The 24532-nt window shown below is 50.1% G+C and overlaps 1 long non-coding RNA gene and 1 other non-coding gene across 13 annotated transcripts in view; one reads left to right on the top strand and one right to left on the bottom strand.

Annotated features, from left to right (window-relative positions):
• LOC144379288 (uncharacterized) overlaps nucleotides 1-24532 on the top strand; it is a 1054371-nt gene that overhangs the window by 238598 nt on the left and 791241 nt on the right. The window lies entirely within an intron of this gene.
• On the bottom strand, nucleotides 20375-20447 carry TRNAN-GUU (transfer RNA asparagine (anticodon GUU)). The gene has a single exon. It is a non-coding gene; the product is annotated as a tRNA-Asn (tRNA).

The raw sequence follows: 24532 nt of genomic DNA, 5'->3' as shown, positions 1-24532 counted from the left end.
ATGGGCCAAAGACATTAAGAGACACCTCCCCAAAGAAGATTTGCAGGTGAAAAATAAGTATATGAAAACACGCTCCACATCTTATGTCATATGATATCAATTACACACCTATCAGAACGGCCAAATCCAGAACACCCACACCACCAAATGCTGGTGAGCATGCAGAGCAATGGGAACTCTCCGTCATTGTCGGCGGGAATGCAAAATGGCATAGCCACTCTGGAAGACAGCGTGGTGGTTTCTTACCAAACTACACGCTCTCTTACCATGTAATCCAGCAGTTGTGTTTCTTGGTATTTACCCAAGAGATTCGGAAACGTAGGTCCACAAGGAAACTGACATGTTTTTGCATACAGTTTTACTTGTAGCAGCTTTTTTCTAATTGCCAAAAGTTGGAAGCAACCAAGGTGTCCTTCAGTAGGTGGATAGATAAATAAAATATGGTACATCCGGGCAATGGAATGTTTCTCAGCGCTACAAAGAAATGAGCCATCAAGCCATGAAAAGACATGGAGGAAACTTAAAGGCATATTACCAAATAAAAGAAGCCAGCCTGAAAGCAGCTACATATGGTGTGATTCCAGCTCTATAACATTCAGATTCTTATTTTTTAATCTTCCATTTCTCTGAATTCTGTGTTACACGAGGATCATCTATAACTTGTGCAATTCTAAAAAATGAAAGTAAGTTATTCCGTGTTGTGTACTTTATTGGGTGAATTTCCCACAGGAGATGGGTGAGTAGAAATCTCCATCACACCTTTACCTACCTTGGGGCTTCCTTCATTATCTGAATCAGTTCAGAAAATATTGTGCAGATTCTTCTCCATGTAGGAGAGTCCATTCTCTCTCCCTTGGCTCATCGCTCTCCAGAAATGTTTCTGAGACTAGGCCACCATTCTTGTACATCCACATCCTTCTTGTACCAAAGGTCCCAAATGTCACTTTTTTACATCGAAAGGCTGATCCTGTTTACTGACTGAAGATAAAACTTGCAGACCTCAAGACTGTTTTGTCATTTGTGAAATCAGGGTAAGTCTTTACCTCACAGATAGACTAAAAGACCAAATTGGTGGACGGTCTCAGTGTATATTAAATGGGTCAGGTGGGATTAACCAGGTAACATACAACCCCAAAATCTCTGGGTCCAAACAACAAAGTTTTAGTTCTTGCTACACAACACATCAATCATAGGTCACTGGGCCTCTGCTCCCTAGGATCTTCAGCCTGAGGGACATTCCAGCTCCAGAACTTCACTTTGCCAAAGCCAGTGAAAGAAAACATGGCGCCTCATGCACTAACTTCTAAACCTCCCTCCCAGGAATGCCCACACCGGCCACTTGGCTCTCACTTCATTGGCCAACACAAGTCACATGGTCGCGCCTGAATTCAAAGAGGACAGGGACATACAAGCCTACCATCCGTCCAGGAGGCTGAGAACCAGAAATATGGGTGAGTCACAAAAATAATTCCCGCAGTAGACATTCATAAATGGTTTTTGACTATGAAGTTCTTATTTCAACTTAGCTCTATGGCAGCGAAGCCTATGTTGTGTCAGGCATTGTGCCGGGTAAAATTTACATAGGAAATCAATTTAAGTGATTTTTACCAGTTACACAGCTAGTAAGGGCTAGACCAGGATTTGACTCCACGGATTGTACCCTATCCATTATGTCTGTGCCTGTTTGTGCCATTCCATGGTTACTTAACTTCTGCAAGCCTGTTTCCTCCTCATCTTCTAGAAGCCAATTCTATTGACTGTTTGGGGTTCTCTCTCCAGGAGGCATGAAATGTCCCTACAGTGGTAGGTATGAGGGCTCTGTGAGCTGAGTCAGAGTGTGGTGTCCACGGTCTGGTCAAAAACGGTGCTTGGGGGAGTCTTGGAGCTCTCTTGTGCCCACAAGTTGGGAGAGAGGGACAGCAGAAAAAGACGTCCAGTGTATCATGCAGGACCCACTTGGCCCCTGGGCCACTCACTTATTGGAGGATATACGACCCCTCGTCCCATTACTGTAGGGCACGTGTCATTATCTAGAAGTAAGTCCTGACACCTTAATCTAGCTCCCGTCACCATCATACATACACACGCACGCACACACACACACACACGCTCACACAGAGTCACCTCTGGACAGGTCATGCTCACTTGCCCTCACAGCACTAGCCCTGTACGTACAGCCAGAACTCGCCGTGTCCGTGTATACACAACCCCTTAACCTGAGCCAGAGCCGTCCACGTGCACCTGCCTTCTGCTGAGCCCCATGAAACTGCCACTCTGGTGGCAACGTCCTTTGGCTCAAACGAATGCACACACAACCATGTAAAGTCACAGCCCTCGCACCATGGGCACACAACCACGCATGCGCACACACACACGGCATGCACATGGCATGCACACAACATGCTCCTTGTGCGCTCTCAACGGCCTGACCCAGGCTGCAGACGCCGTGGCCCTGAGCTCAATCACTGTCACCACCAAGGCTGCTCTCAGAGCTCCACTCCAACCATCCGGGGAATCAGTCGCAGGGCTTGGCCTCCGCAGCCCTGGTTTCACCCCAGCAGCTGTCCTCCACGCCGCCCACCCCTGCTCCATGCGCTCAGCTGGTCCTTAACCCCAAACACCCGCTTTCCCTGCTGCCCGGGTCCTTCCCCAGGGCCTGCCGCTCACCGCTGAGAGGCCGCCTCGAAATCAGACAGTGACAGCCCTGCTGCCTGCCTTAGATGCTCCTGCCCGTCATAGATCTGTGCACAAAACGGGACCGCCACTGGGGCATTGGGGGCCAGCACCAATGACAGAGAAGTCCCCTGGGGCTCAGAGCAGCCCGAGGGGTCCGTGGAAATCTAGAGCTGTGCCAGGCCCCATGCTAGGCACTAACGAGAAGGCGACCAGCAAAAACAGATGCCGTCCCTGCTTGTCGGGATCTCACATCAGGGGCAGGCAACAAACACTCTCTTGAAAAAGCACGAATAAACGCAAAATCCGGCTCTGTGAAGTGGTATGAAGCAGAGGTACCTGGGCATGTAACATGTGCCTCAGGCTCGTCATCTGTAAAACAGATAAGAACATCAGCCTCCCAGGGTTGATGTGAGGAGGACATGATATAATATGTATAAAGGACTTTTAACAGCTCTCAGCACAAAGGAAGTGCCGTTTATTGTTAGCTCTTTCATTAGAGTTGGCTCTTCCATATAGAGGGAGTTAACATCATCTAGATTAATAAGGGCTTCCACATGAAAGTGGCAGCTGAGATGAGACCTGAAGGATGAGCAGGAATTAAGGACATGAAGGGCAAAGGGCAATGGGAACATCATGCGCAAAGGCACTGTGGCAGGAGAAAGAATGGGCCATTCCAGCAAGTGGGAGAGGCTCAGGTGGTTTCAGTGCAAACAGTCAGGAAGTGGTTGTTCAGCCTGGGCCTGGAGGTGCTGACAGATACCAGCCATGCAGAGCCCTGAAAGCCGTGGTAAGCAGGCATTTCTGGAATGTTGGCTAAGTGCAATGGCAGGCCAGTGCAGAGTTATGAGCAGACAGTAATATAGTCTCATTTACATTTTGAAAGACCACCCTGGCTGAAGTGAAGAGAATAGATAGAAAGGGGACTATGTCAGCCTTCAATGGGACATCTGGAGGGGAAAACCCAAGCTGTGTGATGTTGGTGGTGGCCGTTGTTAGAAATTCATTGACATTGTCTGGGGAATGGGCAGAAAACATGAACAAACAGGGCCAGGCTAGGATTATCCCATTGGCGGGGGGGCTTCCCCGTGCAGAGAGAAACACAGCAGGGCTGTGTCTACAACCATCTGGGGAATGGAGGTCCTGGGTGGGAGCATGAGGACAGAGGTGACTTTGGGTCCATCAAGTAGGCAGCAGAGTCAAAATCCTAAGACTTTCGTTAATTTGGAGCAGGATCCAGGCAGCAGATGGGCACGAAAGGCCTGGGCCCTGGTTCCCAGAGAAAGACTTGCTGGTAAGAACAGGGCTGACAAAGCTAAGCAGGTGTCAGGCCTCCAGCCACAGGGTCTGGAAAGGCACAAACCCAAGTCACCTGATGTTCCTTTGAGGATAACAGGTGCCTCTTCATCTAATTTCATCTGATTTCATCTGATTTCATCTGATTCACTGCCTGGAATTCTGTGTTGAGGATTCTCAAGCCAAGTTAGGCTTGGTGAGAAAGAGTGTTGGGATTTATTAACATGCCTATCAAGACCACAGAACATCAGAACAGGAGGCCTGGGTGTCATGAATTGATCACCTGTGGACTGTGAGTGTATTCATCCAAACTTTTGTGGTTGTGAGTGACAAAAAAACAATTCAAAATAGCATAAGGGGGGAGAAAAGGAACATATTGGCTCATACAAATGAGACATCTAAGATACAGAATTGATCTGAAACACAGCAGATTTCAAGGGATGCTATGGCCAGAACCCTGTCTTTCTCTCTGTCTCTTGATTTTGCTCACTTCTTGGTTGTGTCCTCGGGTAGGCTGTCCCCTCCTAAGGGTGTGGCAGCTGCAGCCCCATCCTGTCCTTAAGGCTCATATTCTAAAGAAGACAGTGTCACCTTTCCTGATACGCCAGCTATCTACTGCTGCATAATAAACCACCTCAAAACCTAGGAGCTTAAAGTAACAATGGACCATTCTCATGTTTCTGTGGGATGACTGGCAGTTCTCACTGGGGGTCTCTCAGGCAGTTGCGGTTATATGGTGGCTGGTGCTGTCATCTGAAGGCTCAACCGGGCCGGACCCCCACGATGAATTTTTCACCCACACATTTGACACCTCAGCTGGGATGGCTGGAAGACAGGGGGGCTGTCTGGGCATCTTTCTCTCCACTTGGCCTCCCCAGGGGATTAGCTTGGGCTTCCCCACAGCATGGCAGTCAGTCTCAGGGGAATGGGGTTCCTTGCAGAGCAGCTGGTTTCCCCCAGTGCAAGTGTTCCAAGAAAAAAGAAGTGGAGGGGTCCGGTTCTTTTAAAGGCTAGGTAGGCCTGAACTCCACATTCTACTGGTTGAAGCAGTCATAGACTAGTCATTCCATCTCTCGGTGGGGGAGTAGCAAATAATCTGCTGCCATCATTACCCACCAGTGCCTCCCTGGCAATAGTCCAACCTCTAAGTGACAAAGAGGAGGGAGAACAACTTGAGTTTTTAATTATAATTATCAATATTATTGTCACCACCATCATCACCACTTACTGTAGCTTACTACGCTTGGCCTTTGAAAAAAGAGGGAGGGAGGGAGTGATTCCCATTGAATCCTCACAACTGCAGTCTCATTTTACAGAAAATGAAACTGAGGTTCAGAGAGGTTAAATGATTTGCCTGAGATCACACAGCAGGTGACAGAAATAGGGCACAAACCCAAGTCTACATGACTGCGGAGCTCACAGCCTTGACCACTGACTTTTCTACAGACCCGGCACCTCTGATCCATCTCAGTGATTCCTCACCCCGATATCATTTGGCCCACACCTTACTCATCCCCAGAAGACTCACCTAGCCTGCCTGGGTCTCCAACATCGAGCAACTCTGCTCATAGCTCCTCCCGGAATTTTTTTTTTCTTTCAAAATCATGCCCTGTTCATCAGCAATGAGTTGGGAATGACCTGGTGGCTCAAAAACTGCAAGTCATATTTCTGCAGGGAGCCCAAGAGGGACTGCCAAAGTACCTCTCAGCCTGGCCAGGGTGAGCAGGTAATTAGATTGAATCCACTCTTTGGCTCGGTTTCCTTCCCAACCAGACCGGCTATTGAGCAATCCATTCTCCGGGCACTAATACATCACCTGGGAGCGCCGGGCCATGATGGATGAGCTCGGCCGTCAGCAGGGCCCACGATGGATGGGTGTCATTCATCACTGCAGGGAGCCAATGGAGCCATGAGTTACTCAGGCCGTGGCACCTTCCACCCCCATTGGGGCCAGAGCCAGGAGACAGAGGCTGGGGGAGGGAGTGCAGAGCTAAAAGGACTTCTCTGGGAGATGTGCCAGCAACCATGGGCACACTCTGTCTGAGCCACTTGAAAGCAGGGAGATGTTTAATGGAGTTTACAGCCAGGACAAGGAGAATATAAAGGAAGGAGAAGAGAATAGATGAGATCACGGGTTTTGGAAATCACACTTGCCTGGTGTGTGTCTTTGTTCTGCCTTTTCCTTGTTGCATAACCTCCAACAAGAGATTCACCTCTCTGAAGTTCAGTTTCTTCACCTTGTTCTAGATCATTCTAGGTGCTTCTTCATAGTTCTCAGCCCCGCATAGGTAAGGCAGGGCCATGGGACAAGTTCTAGTTAATGAAATATACATGCAAGTAGCAAGAGTCACATGAGTGAAGCAACGGGAGGCCCCCATGAGCTTCCCAGTCTCTCTCTTCTGCCATGACAACCAAGCGGCCTCATGTTATAGGGTATTAGAGCCACAGGGTCAGAACTGCCCGACCACCTGGCAGACAGATGCCCTGGAGGGTGGCACAGACCCACAGCTGACAGTAAGTCAGCAAGAGACAAACCTTTGTTAGGCTAAGCCTTTGAGGTTGCAAGCTGCTTGTCACTGCGGCATAACCCAGCCCATCCTAACAAAAACTCTGTATCAGAGTTTGGCAAAGAGCCAAAGAGTAAATATTCAATGCTTTGTGGGACTGATGGCCTCTTATACTCTTCTTTGTTTGGTTTGGTTTAAAACCCTTGAAAAACGTCAAAACCATTGTTAGCTTGTGGGCCTACAAAATAAGCCACAGGTTGGATTTGGCGTATGGGCTATAGTTTGCCAACTCCTTGCCATAAAGCATAAGGCTGTCGTGAGAACTCTATGAGACGCGAACATAAACACGTTTTCAATGTTAGCTGCTACTCTTTTTAATAGTGGTAATAATAATTATCTAGCAATAGTAGATAGTTACGCCAGGCACTGCACTAGGCCTTGGTGACCCGTAATGAGGGGAACGGTACGGAGCTTCCTTCAGGGTGGGCTACTGCTGCTATTTCTCGTTGTTACGGTGGTGACAGTGCTGGTGATAGGAACGGGGGGAAAATGTAAAAATGTGAATCCAATCCATGGGGCCTAAGTCCTGGTTTCTGTTATGATTTGGGACACCTGTCAGGGCAGGAGCCTGAAAGATGCAGCCTCTGGTCCAAATCCCCTGGTTTCCAGAAACACAATCATCTGGCCCTTCCACATGGCCCCATACCCCTGATAACATAGGAATAGCCCAATTCTCCCTGTACCCCGCCCAAGGTCAACCCCCTCCCCACCACACATAACCCAAACCAGTGTGCCTAAAAGCCCCTTTAGCTGTGGGAAGCTCAAAGCTGCCTTGCTCACTCGGGTATAGACAGGTGTAGCTGGATGACGTGCATGCCCAGGCTTTGCTGGGGTCAGGACAGAACTCTCCCTCCTGTCTACGGCTCCACATGCAGCTTCAACGTTTCTACAGTAGTTTGCAACCTACATTTTTAGGGCCTATTAGCTGCCAGAAACAACCCCAAGGAGTCCTTATGATTCTGCAAGCCAGGGGTTGAGTTATTCCCATTTTTCAGATTTAGAAACCAAGACCCAGAGAGGTGATAAAAACTGCCCAAGGTTACACGGTATAGAAGTGGTAACCAGAGCACGCACCTGTAGGCTAGCATTTGCTGACTCCAGAGTCTGCATGTTCTTCCTCTACGGAAAAAACATTTATCAACCGCGCATCAGGGAAACCTGCCCCAAGGAGGCGCTGATTCTGAGAGCCACGTCCACTTCGTGGGGAGTATGGGGGTTTACCCTGGAACACAGGCCAAGCAGACACAGTGATACCACTTCTCCCATCCCGTGTCTATGGCAGACATTGCTGATTAAGTATAACACTCTCTCCCATAAAGGCCAGACCCAAGTTTCTTCTCCACACAGAGCACCAGCCATTACTAATGGATCGGGGTTTGGTCACAAGGCTGAGTTAGATGGTGAGCTTCTTAAAAGCAGGGATGTTTGATTCATTTCTGAAATGATTCATTTGCACCACCTGGGGAAAGCCTAGGAACAATAGAGGCCCACCCAGCATGGGACCTGCCTGGGAGGCTCCGGGTGCTTCATGACTGCAAAAGAAAGGCACGTAGATTTTTCCTGGGGACTCCGGTGATGGGGAGATAACTCACCACTCACTGCTAAGAGCATCATGGGTCAGTGTGTTCCTCCTTAAATGGTACCAGCACCCATGTAGATGCTCACACCGGCAACTAGAACCATCTCTGCTTCCTCCCCAGCTTCATCCCCTCGTCCAATCCACCAGTGAGTCCTACTGACACAAACTCCCAAACACACCTGACACCCCACCACTTCTCCCCACAGCCCAGGCCACCGTCCTTTCTTCCAGAACACCTGCAGCAACCTCCCCTCCCATCTGCCCACTTTTCCGCTTGCCCCCAGCAATCTGTTTTCCATGTTGTAGCCCCAGGGAGCTTTGTAAAATGAAAATAACTCCATGCTTTTCCCCCAAAATGCCTCTCACTGCCCTTGAAGAAACCCTGATGGCCTCTCATCCCTATAAGGCCCTGAATGGTGGGATCCCTCCTGCCCCACCACCTCATGGGGAACCACCTTCCCCCTTTCCCACTCAATGTCTCTCAATTGCTGGAACACAGCAAGCCTTTCTCACCACGGGGCTTCTGCCAGGGCCTGGAATGACCTTCCTCATCCTCCACGGCCAGCTCCTTGGAAGCCCTCAGAGAGGCCTTCACTGACACCACCCATCTAAAGAATTCTTCTCGGGGCACCTGGGTGGCTGAGTCGGTGAAGTGTCTGACTCTTGATCTCAGCTCAGGTCTCAATCTCAGCGTTGTGAGTTCAAGCCCGATGTTGGGCTCCACGCTAAGGCACGGAGCCTACTTTAAAAAAAAAAAAATAGCAGAGAGCCAGCCCTGCACACCTGGCTCAGCTTCTCTCAATGATAACATTAAAAAATAAATGAAAAAATTAAAAAAATAATTCTTCTCCCCACACCTGGAATCTCAGCACCATGTTTATTTCCTTCTTAGCATTCATCACAAGCAAAATGTTCTTTTAATTTATTTGCTTACTTGTTTGTTTATTATCCTCACTAGGCTGAGTACTCCATAAAGACAGGATCTGCATTTGTCCGCATCATGATAGCATCCCCAGTGCTCAGCAAAGCATCCGCCACATAGTAGGAGCTTGATAAATATTTGTTGAATGCACGGTCCATGGCAAGAAAACCTCCCACCAGAGTCCACAAACCCCCCTGCCCGCATTGCCATAGCCCATCCCGCCATACTCCCTGCCCCCCGGTCACAGTTGTCACCACACGCAGCTTCACTGGGCCACTGTCACTTTGGCTGCAGGTCTCTCCCCAACACTGACTCCTGAGAAAGCTCCAGAAGCAGAGAAAGTGTCCTCTGTGCCTTTGTGTCCTCAGGCCCAGGACAATGCCCTGCACCCGGCAGGTGCATCGCAGACAGGGCGGAGGCCTCTGAGACACCAAGAAGAATGCGAGAGAGGCCAGAAGATAAATAATATTTGGACTTTCCCAGAAAAGGAAAGAGTCAGATTCGATCCCAAGAAAAAGCCTAGGTCTCATTAACTGGTCAGCTAGCAAGGAATTTACGAAGAATGAGGCGATTACCAAGATCTCGTGCCCCTCCCCAGAAAACGTCAGATGACGTCACTCCAGTTTCCTTGCTGACAAGGTGCCCACACGTGGGACTGATAATATCTGTGCTTCAGCAGGGATTCAGTCTACACGTATTTGTAGAGGGGCCATGGCAGGCAGGCACTGAGCTCACACTGTGGACGCCGTGGGAATGAAATAGGAGGAAGCCGCATCCTGGGGGGCGGGGGCTGCACGAGGTGGGAGCCAGCACACAGCTAGGCAACATGTACAGGGCAGGCAATGGCCATGAACTCGTGGAGAAAAACCAAGGCAAGCTAAGGAGACAGACTGCCCAGGAGTGAGACAGAGCATCGGGTAGGGTGCTTGGGGAAGGAGACCTCAGGGCTAAGATGGAAGGAGGTGGGGAGGCAGCCAGCACATAGCCGGGGCGAGAGCATCCCGGGCTGAAGAAACGTGTGCGGAGATCCAAGGCGCATGTGCCAGGCTGGAGGAGGAGCACCAGGCCGGTAAGGCTGAAGCAGAGACAGGAGCATAAGGACCGGCCGGGCAGAAGGAGGGCCGTGGGAGGGTTTGGCTTAAACTGAGGTTACACAAGGCATACGGCTGGGTTCTACCTTCACGCAACTACTTGAAGTCAAGCAAGACAGGAGAACTTGCCCTTTCAATGTTTCTTGGAAGCGTTAACAGAATAAATAAGGGAAGGGGAGAATATGATAAAAGACAGGGTTTTTGGGTTTTTTTTTTAAGTGGGCTCCACACCCAGCGTGGAGCCCAACACGGGGCTTGAACTCAAGACCCTGAGATCAAGACCTGAGCTGAAATCAAGAGTCAGATGCTTAACCGACTGAGCCACCCAGGTGCCCCGGTAAAAGATAGGTTTTAAAGTCAAAGACGTGGGTGCAGTAAACACTCCTACGACCCTACAGTTCCAGTCCTAGGTATATACCCAACAGAAAAAATGAACCAGGTTCACCACGAGGCATGTTCTAGAATGTTCACAGCAGCACTGTTCACTATTGCCAGAAATGTCCATCCATGGAAGAATGGATAAATATATTATAGTGCACTCTCTACAGCAAAGAGAATGAATAATAATAAAGATAATGCGAATGAACAAAGCCAGAAACAAGAGTTTGATACTGTATGGTTCCCTGTGTATAAAGTTCAAAAATGGGCAAAACCAATCAACACTGTGGGAATGCAGGATGGTGGGCGGGGAGCTTTGTCCTTGGTCTGGGTGCTGGTCATGCAAGAATGTTCAGTTTGTGAAAACTCATCAAGCTGCACATGTATGATCTGTCGGCTCTGTTTGTGTGCTACCTTTCCAAGAGTTACTAATAAAAATAAGTCGTTTAGTTTAGTCTAGACAAAACCAATAAACTAGCATGACTAATTTAAAAAAAAAAAAAGGCCTGGGCTGGTTCACGTTCTAGTACTTACTAGCAGAAGAACAGGGCAAATCTTCGTGTTTTCTTGCCTCAAACAGGGAGGCCCTAAATAAAACCTACTGAGTCGATCACAGGGATATCGTGCCAGCCAAGTGAAAAATGCACATAAAAGTCCTTCAGAAAATCATTTTCCTGGTACTGATGTTAGTTAGTTGTTACTAACAGAACCTCCCCTAGGGAGTGCTCGGGGATTACTGGAGAGTCTGGAAGTGGGCCACAGACTCAGTTCTTGGCCATGTTCTCTGTAACTTTGTTCACTTGGGTAAGGAAGGTGAACACTTCCTTTCCAAAGGTTGAGAAGTAACTGAGTTGACAGAATCAAAACGGTCCCAACAAACTGGAAAGGCTGGGAAGAAACCAACAGAAGAATTTCAACGGGGCTCATTCTAGTGTCACACATTGAGGCTCAAAGGACCCCTTGCATCAGCATGGGCCCCAGCGCAGGGAAAAAGCATGTGGAATCGTGTGGCCCCTCCTGTCAAATATAGGATTGTTTGGACAGAAATAGGAATGTGGGTCATGAGAAGGGATTCCTTTTTGGTCCCTCCACAGGGACCAAAGGGATTCCTCTTCAGTCCAGCTCAGGAGCCTGCCCTTCCCTGTACAAGCCCCAACCAACAGTGACAAGAACCGTGTTTGGCAGAATGTTCGAAAGGTGCTAGCAAATAAGTGTGGATGTGGCTTACACGACCCTTCACCCCAAATCCAGACTACTGGAGGTGGCGTTGAGGGCGTCAGGCTTCTCTACCTGCCCCCTCCCCGGTGTGAGCCCAGAAATCCATTACCAGTGGCTCCGTTTTCCTTCGGCGAGATGGGGCTGCATGAGCCCCGGGGCAGACTGGGAAGGGGACTGGCTCTGTTATCAGCCGCTGGTTCCAAGAAACCAAGAAAAGCCGCTGGTTCCAAGTCCCAAGAAAAGTCCAGAGACTCGGGGTCACTATGGGGGCAAGATGGGAAACACTGGTAGCCAATACTGGGAACAAGCAGTCACCATGCTCACCTCCTCCCTTGGAGCACATACATTGCCATTCTCACTCACAGCCGCATTGTTAGGGAAAGGTGCGACCCGAGTCTGCCTTTGGGACACATCTGCTGGAGGTTAGCCCAGACCCAGGCACCGGCGCAGGTCGTAACTGGGGCAGGTTCAGGCTTGCAGCTCCCGGAAACAGCAGGAGGCAGGTGGGGAGGAAGAGGAAGCTGGCACTGGGCAGGCTGGGGGCCGACCTCCGGGCTGTGGTCCTGGCCCCCACGTGGGCAGGTCAGCAGTCCAGGATCCAATGTGCAAAGAGATATAGCAAATTTAGCCCCACTCAGCCTTGATCCACATCCAGATGGGTCCAGTCCAGAGTGGGACGTAGACAGTGGCTGGGGGGGCACCTGGGTGCCTCAGTCGTTAGGCGTCTGCCTTCGGCTCAGGTCATGATCCCAGGGTCCTGGGATTGAGCCCCGCATCGGGCTCCCTGCTCGGCGGGAAGCCGGCTTCTCCCTCTCCCACTCCCCCCTGCTTGTGTTCCCTCTCTCACTGTGTCTCTCTCTGTCAAATAAATAAAATCTTTAAAAAATAAAATAAAAAGAAAAGAAACCTTGCAAGTATGATAACTTGCTTTAAAAAAAAAAAAAAAAAAAGACAGTGGCTGGGGACAGAGAGACAGGGGCCAGTGGGATGGGGAAGTGTTAAGAGAGGGCCAGGAGTCAGGGCCCCAGCCAAGCAAATGAGGGCAGAGCAGGACTCCAACACCTGAGACTCCACTCTGTCATCTGCAGGTTGGGAGTACAGCCACGTGACCGGCGCCAGAGAAGTAGCGCTCAGCGGGTAGCTGAGGAAGGCTAGGACTTGGTGGACATAAGGTCACCTCAGCATTGAGGGCAGCCGGCTTAAGGCCAGGAAGTAGAGGCAGGGACTCTGTTCACAGGGAGCCAGGGCCTTGACGGAAGCTGCTGGGGATGGCGGGGCTTCTGGACATGGCCGTGACCCAGTTCAGGCCAGGGACCCGGTCCTCCCTGCCCCAAACCCTGTCACTGGCTGGACGCACTGCCCTCCACCTGGTTACTGAAACTTCCCTCCAGGAAGCTGGTCATTGTAGAGGAAAGCCAAGCAGCGTGTGTTTGCCAGAGGGAGGAGTTCCTGCAGCAGGAATCTTGGGGAAGACGTTCTCAGAGCCCTTCCACGACCCCGCAGAGCCAGCCTCCCGGGCTCCCAGCAGCCGACCCCCAGCCCCGCTCCCAGCACTCTGGCACCTCAGCAAATGGTCACCCTTGCAGACAAGCCCAGTGGAAACTCTTCTCTAAAACCCACTCGTATTTTTCGTATCTCAACTCGAGGGCATTTCTAAAACTCAGAAAGACTCTCCTACCCCGGTTGCCTTTGGCCAAGTTTTCCAGGTGCTCGTTCCAAAGGGAAAGCCCAGGCAAGACCCGCGACTTGCCCCGGGCAGGAAGGTTGGGGTTCCAGGCCGCTCTCTGTGGCAGTGGATGTTGCTGTTGCGTTACTTTTGTGCAGGTTAAAATTTAAAAAATCATAACAAAGGTTGGCTTCTGTAGGGCGCACGCTGAGGCCTCACAATGCTTGCTGTCATAGAGGGGCTGATTACCCAACTCCATTTATCAAAACGTCACTTCTCTGACAGGCCCTAATAAATATCCTGCCAGAGACCCCGCACCTGGCAGCCGTGCCACTCGGCAACACGCCGCTAACCTAATTTGCTAATTGCTGCTTTCCCCATTAATTTTAGTCCTGTCTTGTTTGGTGTTGACATGGAGGAAAAAGAAATAGGGTGGAAAAAACAGGCAAGAAAGAAAATATCTCGGGGTCCCCCAGCATGCACCCGCCCTCCCACTCCTTCACACAACCACTTCCTCACACTCACACCTAAATACCAACTTCCTTCCCTCTCTTTTTCTCACCACGGGTGAAGGAGATTAAACTTTTAAAGGGGCAGGCGCCAGATTTCCCCCAACAAAATCTAGGCGAATGCCTGATAATGGGATATACGATTTGACCACGGGGCAGCGCGGTATATATACAAGGGACCCATGGTTACTGTACCCAAATAAGGCATCAAAGGGTTAACAAGTCCAGCTCATCAGCCCTCCTGGCCAGGCCCACCATTCCAGACCCTCTCTGTGTCACAGGGGAATTCCACCTCCCTTTTGGTCTCACTCCAAGTATTGATGTCCAAGATAATGGCACAGGAGAATGCCGGAGGACAGGCTTTCCCAGCCAGGACTGTCTCTCCCTATCACCTAGGCTGCCCACACCCCTATTCCTTCTGCTCTTCAATTCCCGCCAAAGGCCCCCAATGAATGAGAGGCTGCCTTGCGGGCTGTTTGATTACAGATCATTACAGATGAGCCCAGTGGGTTCAAAGGCCCATCAGAGAGGCAAAGGCAAGAAAGGAGGAGACTCCAGCCACGAGCAAAGAGGAAGGAAGCACACTCTCTTTTCTGAGATGAAGCCACTGTCCCATCTACGGAAGGAAATGGCTGTCCTACCCAGGAATCTGCAAATGACCTCCTTCTCCACCCTGGTGCGTGTGAGTCTTGGGCAGTCGGCTGGCGTCCCACACTGGGCAGAGTGAATGTGTCCGCAGATTCGGTTTATCTCGTGTACTTCCGTATTGTAGATTTCACTGCAGGCAAACCAGCAACAGCAAACACAACAGAGCTATGGCCGCAATTTTTTATTTTTAGGTTGACGGAGATAAGGTATGCTTGTTGTGGACAGATTTACACCTTTAGAAACGTCCAAAGAAGAAACCAAAACCCCTCGACGTCTCAGCACTCAGAGACCACTACCGCCAACATTCAGCCCTTTCGTTATCTGCTGACCCCCATACAAGTGGGCATTATTTTACACATGGATCATGCTAGTACACCACCTGGCTTGCTTTCTTACTCCCATATCCAGGAGCTCTTTCTGTGCCCCTGAAAACACATCTCCATCACCTTTTTTAACCATTTTATCAGAATCTATTTATTCCCATAGAGGTAGACGTTTTTTTCTCTTTTTTTTTTTTTCCTATCCACAACGCTATGATGCATAGCCTTGTACCTACACTTTGGGAATTTGTCCACTTACCTTAGGATAAATGGCTAGAGGTAGAAGCACTGGCTTAAATGGTGCATACATTTAAAATTTAGATAAACTTTCTCACATTGTGTCTCCAGAAAAGGTGTATGAATTTACATTGACCTCCCACAGTGCATGAGAGGTGCATGAGAGTTTCACTTCCCTACCACCTTGAGGAAATCAGTTATTTTTAATTTTTAATCATTGCCAATCTTCCAGGTAACAAGTGATCTATTTCTATTTGCATTTCTCAGATTATTTGTGAAGTTCAGTGTGTTTTCATGTTTATAGGACATTCAGATGTATTTTGTGAATTACCTGTTCTTAGCATTTGCTTATTTTTTAATTAAAGTATTTGTCTTTTTCTTATTAACCTGCAGGAGCTTTTTATTTATTAGGGATATTGCTCCTTTGCCATGTACAAATTTTTGATGTCTTCCTTACCATGCTCATTTTATTATTTCAATTTTTTATAGTGTTTATTCTATGATAGTGGAAAATATCTAGAACATTTGCCCATAATGAAATCTACAATAAGGAAGTAAATACAGATAAATAGAATCTGTGGACATATTCACGTTGTCCAAAGTGGGACACCAACCAACTACCCAAGACTACCCAAGACTCACACATACCAGGATGGAGAAGGAGGTCATCTTAATACCTGGGGGGGAGACACCCCTAAAATCTATCATCTCCCTGTCTCTGGTCTCATGTCCATCTGCTCCTTCCCTATGTGGATGAAAAGTTTCCTGGTGGCCTGACTTCCAGGAAGCAACTGCTAAAGCCAATGGCAGAAATCATGCTTAGATGCAGGGCGATGTGACAAGTGAATAGCCAGCCTCCCAGGTTCTAGCCTTGACAAGAGTAAGCTCTCTGAGAGTTCATGTCTGGCTCCAGCCTGGATACAGCACCCAGTTCTTTGTCCCCATGTATCATCGCCGAGAAGGGCAGTGTGGCTTGGAGAGGGGATGGAGCGGGAGGAAGAGGAAGCTAGGGAGAACTGCCACATTTGAGTATGTCAGCCAGTCCTTTATTCCTGGGCTCCAAGGCCAGGTTATGGCTGATGTAGAGAATAAAGTGTGGGTGGTCACATGCACTGGAGGCAGAAGACTAAGGACAAGGTCCACCCGTGCATGGGTGTGTATGTACGTGTACATGCACTCCCTCTTCATGGTATTGGCAGATGTGTGCACAAAGCTGTGCGCCAAACACACGTGGGGTTGAGTGTGGCTGACACGAGGGAGTCACTGATCCCCCTGTCCCAGCAGGTCTGTGTCATTATCTGTCTACATAAGGACAAAGGTGCCTTGACAGACAGTGGAGACATGACTCTTTGTGTATATGGGCAACGTCGTAATATTGGACATGAGACCCAGGGTAATAACTGTTATGAATGCTTTCCAGATTCCTACATTCAGCCCCAGAGGGACTGAGACCACATCAGGACTGAGGCCATGTGTTTAGACTACCCCTCCTTCATATACCTAGAAAACTTCTATTCTTACTTCAAGGCCCAACTCATTTATCCCTCTTCCTTAAAAAGCCTCCACGGAAGAGTCTATACAGGACCGACGTTCTGTAGTATTTTTCATAGCATATCCCAGTTATCTGTGTGCATGTATTTCCCCCTTACTAGTTCACAACATCTTCCAGTTCCGAGCCTGCAGGCCTGTCTCGTTTCCGTCTGTACCACAGCCCCTGGCTCCTGACACTCAGCAGGTAGAATAAACATTTGCAAGATGAGCTCTTGAATCCTGGCTCTCACACCCAGGGTTGGGCACTGGGGCCCCTGTTCTTGGACCAGATGCCAGCGACAGGGCAAAACAAAGACATTTGGATGCTCCTAATTCCACTAAGTCAGTGGCAGCAAGAAAAGATGTAGATGCGTCTGGGCTTGCTGGATCAAAGCAGTCACTAAAAGCCCCTGGGACTTCCAGAGACATGAAGCAGGTAAGCATTAGAAGCCATTCTTTCTTTCACCATATTCTGGGTGGCAAAATGTTTCCTGAAAGGCCAGATAGTACATAAGTTTGGCTTTGAAGGCTATATGATCTCTGTGGCTCCTACTCAGCTCTGCCATTTGGAAGCTGTCACAGACAATGCATGAACAGATGAGCATGGCTGCAGTCCAATAAAACTCCATAATCGACCAACCTCTGGTCTAGAATTCTGAAGTGGAGGGAAGCGATGCTCAGACCCACCAGTGACAGTGGAGGCCCCTGGTAATCAAGAGGGCCTAACCCGTGAGCACACCTTCTGAGAACCACGACCTACCCCGACATTCAACATCATGCCAAGGTGGAGACCTGCTGGAGGCTGAGGACAGGGCTGTCGTGTCTGGTTGCCCAGGGTGTGCATTGCACAGATCCAGGAGGTGCCATTCACATAGGCTGTGATATGAGTGGTGCCCTCCTTAGGTTGGACAATGTGTCATCCCTGCCTGAAGAGCACCAAGGAGCCCCATATTTGTGAGAAAAAAAATCACTGTCTGGTGGGGGGCCACACAGACTCTTGGCTGCTATTTAACTAGTTCAAACACTTGAAAGATAGAGTTATCTCTTCCAAGATAAGGGCTCTGAGCTACTCACTGTATCTTTGGAAACAATTTGATGGGGACTTGCACACTACATAGACAGTTTGAGGATGAGGGGGGCTGGGGCCGGAAGGTCCCTGGAAGGAGAGGATCACTCCCCGTGGAGGACTATGGGGACTAAAGAAGAGCTGCTCCTGTTGAAGGTTAAAGGGCATATGACTTGGGGACAGAGGACTGCCTGGGCCCAGTGTGCTTCTGCTGGGTGCCTCCTGCTCTCTGCCCCGGTTGCACCAGGACCCAGGGATCAGCAGGGGCCTCTGGAAGTACCCAGCCCTTCACCCCACCTAAAGAGCGTGGAGTGGCCCTGGGGTGGAGGCACGATCCACCTGATCCTCACAGGCTACAGGGCCCCGCCCCCCAGAGACGGCACAGGAAGCACCCCCAGCCTCACGCCACCCCAGCAGGCCCCAGAGCTGGCTGCAGCCGGCCCCAGGTCACTCCCAGGATAAGCCTGCTGTCCAGGTCTCAGCCATTAAACTTCGCTGAGCTTCTTTCCAACAGCTACAGATGAACAAAATATTGCCCTGTTCCCAGTTACGTTAAAAGGGCCTAGTAAAGAATAATGGCAAAGATGCTCGCAGCCAAAAGCTGCTCTTGATGGCCCTTTAAGCAAGATTTACAGCAGGCATTTAGCAGTGTCCCTGGAACGTTTGCTGGCACCGATCGGTGGGAAGTATGTGCGTGGCACCTCCCCGGGCCAGCAGGCAGGGCCATCCTTCATCCCAGGCAGCTCTGCCTGCCCCCTGCACAGGGCCGGCTCCCCCACGGGCCCTGCCCGAGTCCGTTAGGCCCCTGCCTAGGCTGCCGACTAATAATCCCAACTGTCAGGTGCCTCAGGACCAGGCCAACTAAAAGCCTGTCCTATCAGAGGGGCTGGGAGGCCATGAGATGGGCCAGGATCTGAGAAACTGATGTAGGGACAGGGGTGGAGGCATAGAACACAGAGGTGGTGGGAGTCTCTGGAGAATAGAGAGCCATGTTAACTTGTTCATTCAACATGCATTTATTGAGGCCCTCCTGTATGCCAGGCAAGCTGGGGAGAGAGGAGCTCCCAGCCCTTATGAAACTTATTACCTAAAGGGGAAGAGAAATAATAAACTGCCAACAACTTCAGTAAACTACTAATTCTTTTGATAAGGAGAGCCCAACATGGGAGCAAGTATGTCCAGGCTCAGAGCCCTGTCTGAGGACGGGGAATTTTCCTAAGACATGAACCTATGCTGTCCCACATGGTGGCCACTTGCCACATGTGCCTCTGGAGAGCTTGCCGTGTGGCTCGTGCAAATTGAAATGAGCTGTGAGTATAAAATGTGCACCAAATTTCAAAGACTTCAAGATACACATTGCCCTGTCTGGAGCAGGCTGTAAACTCAGCAGGTAAGCTGGTACCCGAAGCCTACACTTGGATGGTGGGTCTCTGGCTGCACAATTCATTCCAGATCCCACTGACAGGTTCTGCCTCAGTTTCCCCCTACTTTCGGCTCCAGCATCCTGACCTTCTGTGAACCTGGCATTGTGCTCTGTATTACACCTGAATCCTTATTGAAGCATCACAAAGACCCTATTACATAGGTGCATGGTTGCTGAGTGCACTCAAAAAAACACTTTCTTGCCCATTAAGATATTTGGCTTTCTACTTCCATCCTTCATTTCCCAAATAACAAAGAATACCTAGGACAAAAACATCAAACAGGTTTTATCTCCTACACCTCCTCCAGCAGATTGGTAGTGACTGCTCAAGCGCTGTGTTGAGAAGGATTCAGAGGTGCAATAGAAGAGCAGCCATGAGTGATTAATAATGTCTGCCATGGACGTTCGCTTTGCTTGGTGTTTGTCATCCTTGATCTAGGTTGAGAGCATAATCACCAGTGAGACAGTGTCCAAAGCAGACCCATATCCTGGAACTGAATTTATAGACTGGGCAGCTCATGGGAGTGTGGAGGGATTTCACTTGACAGCAAGGAGACATCATGACATATCCCCCAAAATATACCAGGATCTCAGGCTGTATTCAGAGAAATTACAGAAGGACAATCCTGCGGCTCCGTGCCAAGGAGACCACACCTAGACCACACGCTTTAGAGGGACATAACTATCGTGAGTACACTCAGAAAAACCACGACCAGCTTGGAGAGGGGTCACAGGACTGCATTATGTGAAGGTCGGTAGCATGACCTGGAAGCTGAACCAGGCAGCCTGACCATTCTCTTCAATACAGAGTCACAATCAACCAGTTCAGCACACCCGTAAGAAGCATCTGCTACGTGCCAGGCACCGTGCCAGGCTCCAGGCAGACAACAGCGAATGTGGGCTCTCTTCTACAGGTCCCTCCGGGTCCTCCTGCTCCCTTCTCCACTCTGCCCCACACCCTAAGAGGATGACCCTAGTGGAAGGCATCCACAAACTCCCTTCCCCTCTGGCTTCCAGTTAGCCTCAGCCGATCGGAGCCCAGAAGGTGGGGGCAGAGTGAGGTCACCATATTTGCCAAGGTGCTACGGGCAACTTGACGGAAAGCCTCAGTTCCTGCCAGGTGGCCCTCTCCCCACCGCTCCCCCCAGGTTCCAGTACCACTCCCTCCCTCTGCCGTCAGCCACTGGTTAGGAACAGCTTCTTTTATTTTTATGATTAATTTATTCCTTCATTCTTTTTAAGCAGGTGCTACACCCAACACGGGGCTCGAACTCGTGACCCTGAGATCAACAGTCACACGCTCTACTGACTGAGCCAGACAGGCACCCGCCCCCGTAACAGCTTCTTAATGCTGCTAGCCCCGGAGTGCTGCACCACCCCACCCTGAGTCCCTTAAACCTGCCCACACCCCTGTAGATCGTCCCTTTATTAAACTCAAACCACGGGATGCGAGTGCGACATCTATTCCTTGCCAGGAATACAACAGGCTTGGTCCCTGCCCTCATGGAGCTTATCAAAGGGAAGCAAGAAAACATAATGACCAACTGCAGTAAGTTCACAGAGGTAACAACTCGGCACTCTAAGCAGCGGGGGTGGGGGAGGTGGGCAACTGGGTGGCACGGCATGACATGGGGGTCAGGGAGGCTCTCGCAGACGCAGAGGTTAAACGGACATCTGAAGGAGGAGAATCACCTGAGTGAAGAGCTGTGCTATTCTGATGTGATCCAGGGTGAATGTGACTCCCCACACTTCTCCAATCTGGAAGCAGCAGCTGAAGGAGATGGCAAGCTTCCCCTCGGAGCGATTTACTGCAGAGGCTGCAGGACTGCTCGGGGGCAGCAATACCAGAACAAGGTTTCATCTTGTTGGATGAAGGGGCAGGACTGGCAGGGTGCTGGAGCAGGCCAGTCCTGGTGGGGGGGTGTCCCCATCCCTCTCACGCCCAACCCGAATCTTGGTATCTTGGTACAATACCACACCCCTGCCAGCCATGGGGCTGGAAGAACAGAGATACAAGAGTACTAAATTGTGTGTGCCAGAAGATGTGCAAAACTACCACCGTTCTAGGGGCGCTTGGGTGGCTCAGCAGGTTAAGTGTCTGCCTTCGGCTCAGGTCATGATCCCGGGGTTCTGGGATTGAGCCCCGCATCAGGCTCCCTGCTCAGCCGGGAGCCTGCTTCTGCCTCTCCCTCTGCCCCTCTCCCCCACTCGTGCTCTCTCTCTCACTCTCTCTCAAACAACTAAAATCTTAAAAAAAAAAAAAAAAAAAAAGAAAGAAAGAAAAGAAAAGAAAATCCTACCGTCGTTCTACCCCAGTTCCATGGAGGCAAGAGGAAGGAATGCCAAGTCCATGAGGAAAAAGGGGTTTTAACACACAGTAACTCTGTCCCCTGCATACAAGAGGCAGTCGGGTATCTAGAATCTGCTCCAATCCCTAAGACAGAAGAGGGAAGATCAAGGAGAATTCTGCTTCTCTTGAAATAGGCAGAGGACCAAGGATTCCCTTCTTCCTCTGAAGCTGGAATCACAGGGATCCATCTGGTGGTTCTCAGCCCTGGACACCCACTCAGATCACCCGGAAGATTTTTTTAAAATACCAATGCCAGCGCCTCACCCCCAAAACTCCCAGTGTGATCGATCTGGGATCGAGTGTGTAGTCCAGATGGAAAGAGTTGAAAAGGCTAAATAAAGCCAGCAGAGAGAAAGAGCAGGGTGTCCCGAGGGACCATTGGAATGGGGTCTCATTTTAGGAACATTCTCTAAGTTATTGGCAAACTTGAGAATGGATCAGAATCACTTGGGTGCTTGAAACTCACAGATTCGAAATCTCCCCTCCAAAAGGGTCTAGGAATCTGCATACCTAATAAACTCACAAATGGATTAAGGAAAATAAATGGGAATAAATGGGAAACTAAATGGGAATGGGGAAAACACTGTTTTGGGAAAAGTGCTAGATACCCAGATTACTACCAGGGATCACCTCCAGCACTTGAACTCCCACTTGAGAGTTCAGGGGGAAGTCAGCCTCTGGGCAGAGGGAGCAGCTGGGCAGGCGCCACCTTGGAATCTCTGGTTTGGGAAAATAAAATCAGGCAGATAGAGCAGGATGGCTAGATTGAGGAGAGGCTTAAAAACAACGATTCCTGGTGGGCATGGAAGGTGAGGGGGACATTAGAGGTGTGGGAGGTGGAGTGCGAGGACTTACCGGTGAAGAAGTGAGGCCAAGAGGAGGATATGAACATTCCTGCATTTATCCCCCATTGCAGTGGCATTTGGAAGGAAAGGGAGAAAGGGGGGGTCATTGGTCCTTGAAATTCACAAGCAACTCTGAGCACTTACGCTTTCTGGGCATTTTAAATGCATTTAATCATGTAATCATGGGACAACGTACAAGGAAATTAGTGTTATTCCATATGACATAAAGGACAGCTGAGAAGCTCAGAGACAGGAACTGGCTCGCTTAACACCAGCGCAGGCTAGTGCCCAGAGCTGTGAGCCCAGAGGTGCCTGACTGCAGGACCAGCTCTCACACATCCCACCGGCCACTCCCCCCAAAAACCTGAGGGAATGTGTCACTATCACTATAGGGAAGGAGACAAGGAAACTGAACTCCATAAAAAAGAATGATTCAGGAGAAGAAAAGACCCAGGGAAGGATGGGGTAGGAAAAATCAAGGTAATTATAACTAGGAAAAATGAACAGGCAGACTTTTCCTTGCACACACGTTTGGGTGCTTAGTATGCACCAGACTCTCTCCTCAACTCTGAGACCACAAAAGGGAACAAGAAAGACACTGTCCTTAACTTCATAGGCTGACATCTAGACCAGGATGGCAAATTAATGACATTTGTGCCATCACTTGTCCTTCCTGCACCCCTGCCAGACATCACTAATCAACCCCCGCATCCTTCCTACTGATCCCCAATTTGGCCCCAATTTCCTTCCAGGTGGCTGCGGGCAGGCATGTGGGATGCAGGCATGTGGGATGAAAACTCTGCCATCCCTGATGTGGATGTCAGGGTTCAGACAAGGATTTTCTAAGCACCTCCTACTTGTCAAACGTGAGGGGAATTTGTAGAGCGTGATCCCCACGTTAGAGACGAGGAGACTGCCATCCACCCATGCAAGATTCTCTAACCACCCAGCTGGGCTGTGGGGGGCCCCCACATTGGTGCTCAGAGTACAGGAGCGGGGGTGAGGGGGGAGAGCGAGGAGGGGTCTGCTTTATTGAGACACAATTGACAAATAAAATCATAAGATATTGAAAGTTTAATCATGGTGATTTGATAAACATACCCCTCGTGGAAGGATTCCTGCTGTGTAGTTAATTAACACATCCATCCCCTCAACGTATTTCTTTTTTTGACCAGAACACTGAAGTTCTACTTTCTTAGCAAATTTCACTGAAAAAATACAATGTTCCCAACTATGGTCACCATGTTTTACTTTGGATCCTCAGCCCTTATTCATCTTCTAGCTGCAAGTGGGTATCCTTTTACCAACTGCTCCCTATTTCCCACAGCCCGCAAAGGAGGAGTCTTCAAAGCGTGTCAGAGACCCCTTGGGCGAATCTCCACTGCGACTCAGCCACAGCCTCCCATGCCAACCTGTACTTCTTGCCTTCTCCACCCTCTGTCCGGAGTGCCTGCTTCTCTGGCCGGACACTCTTCTGAGCAGCTTCGGAAGGCATGGAATGAGAAGGAAACTATAGGTCACATTCCTGCTGCATCCACCCAACGTGGAGAAGGGGCCCTGGTCTGCGTGAGCCTTTGCCATCCAGGCTGTTGGCCAAGCCTCAGGGCCCTCCACCAAGCCTGTTACCCCTGAGCAGTAGTTCTCAATCTGTGCTCCCACTGCCTGGCCCCCTCCCAGACCAGTTACCCCAGAATCTCAGGGGACCCTGCCTCGATGTTTCCGAAGCTCCTTGAGTGATGCTAGGATGCGCGCAAGTTTGGAGACGGCGGTGCTAGACGGTCCTGCTCGGGGCACCCCCCCTCCCTGGGCCCCCGGGAGGATGGAGCTGCCCGCGACTTGCTCAACTTGCTTGGAGTCGAGTCAGCTCCACGAGGTGACATCAGAGGCAGAGACAGGTGGACAGCCTGTCAGCTGCTCGCCCTCCAAACCCAACCCCTGCCGGGCTCAGCGCCGAGCCCTGCCAGGCCTGCTCCCCAAGGCGACGGGTCCTCCAAATAAAAACCGGCGGCCAGAGTTCAGGGCCCGCTGGCGTTCTCCCAGTAAGCACCTTTTGTTCTGGGCCCAGAGCTGTTAATTAAAGAGCTGTGATTAATGAGGAAGCACTCCTAGTCCCCATCTAGGATGAGAGGTCCTGGGGATGCTGACTTCGCTGGAGGAATCTGCAGTCAGATTCCAACTGGAGCTATTTATAGCCTGGGGTTGGGAGGAAGATGC

Source organism: Halichoerus grypus, chromosome 10 (genome assembly GCF_964656455.1).
Source record: "Halichoerus grypus chromosome 10, mHalGry1.hap1.1, whole genome shotgun sequence".
Classification (NCBI taxonomy): domain Eukaryota; kingdom Metazoa; phylum Chordata; class Mammalia; order Carnivora; family Phocidae; genus Halichoerus; species Halichoerus grypus.
Note: the sequence above shows the minus strand (reverse complement) of the source record. Positions and strands in the feature narration are given on the sequence as shown.